We start from the raw sequence: 864 nt of genomic DNA, 5'->3' as shown, positions 1-864 counted from the left end.
ATAAGGAATGAAACAAGAACTGTAATACACTTTACACCACAGACGCTCACTCTGCCTTGACGAAAACATCCGAATATTGGCCAAAAGTTGCACAAAGGATTGACTTTGGAAGAAATACGTTTCCTAACTCAAATCCACTTCTTCTGTGGTCATTATTCATAATATTTGGTCGACATGACAAGAAAATATTAAATGGGTGTAGCAGATAAAACACAGTCCCACAGCCGCAAATCATTCTCACACCAACACAGTTGCCAAATAAGGCGTACGTCGTGAGCCCTTGACTATGTTAGTGGCAAGAAGATTCCGTTTTCTTAGCAGGAATTCTTCACGAACGGATGGGGATGCAATGCAATCCGAATGGCTCTGAGCACTATGCGACTCAACTGCTGTGGTCAGAAGTCCCCTAGAACTTAGAACTACTTAAACCTAACTAACCTAAGGACATCACACACATCCATGCCGGAAGCAGGATTCGAACCTGCGACCGTAGCGGTCGTGCGGTTCCAGACCGTAGCGCCTTTAACCGCTCGGCCACTCCGGCCGGCTCTAATTGTTAACCCTCTGAGTAATATTCCCAAGTCTGTGACTCGTATCATGGTTAAAGCCCATTTATTACCAATGTTCATACTTGCCGACTATTACCTACATCATCAAATAACAGCAGGAAATGAGAGAAATACTTTCGGTGTATACACCTTGATATTTGAATTAATTTTCGGATGTAGCAGGTTTTCTTTTTCAATAAAGCTATTGTTTCTATTTCCAGAGAACATTTCATAACCTTATTACTTCTGCTGCAGCAGTTATTTTGCTTTCGACATGGGGAACCATGCCTACGACTACCATCGTCTCCTTTCCTCT

General features: G+C 42.6%; 1 non-coding gene across 1 annotated transcript; it reads right to left on the bottom strand.

Annotated features, from left to right (window-relative positions):
• Positions 1–460: 460 nt before the first annotated feature.
• On the bottom strand, positions 461–544 carry Trnap-ugg. Its single transcript has one exon. It is a non-coding gene; the product is annotated as a tRNA-Pro (tRNA).
• Between the last annotated feature and the right edge of the window lie 320 nt (positions 545–864).

This window comes from Schistocerca piceifrons, chromosome 2, assembly GCF_021461385.2.
Source record: "Schistocerca piceifrons isolate TAMUIC-IGC-003096 chromosome 2, iqSchPice1.1, whole genome shotgun sequence".
In the NCBI taxonomy this organism is placed as follows: domain Eukaryota; kingdom Metazoa; phylum Arthropoda; class Insecta; order Orthoptera; family Acrididae; genus Schistocerca; species Schistocerca piceifrons.
Note: the sequence above shows the minus strand (reverse complement) of the source record. Positions and strands in the feature narration are given on the sequence as shown.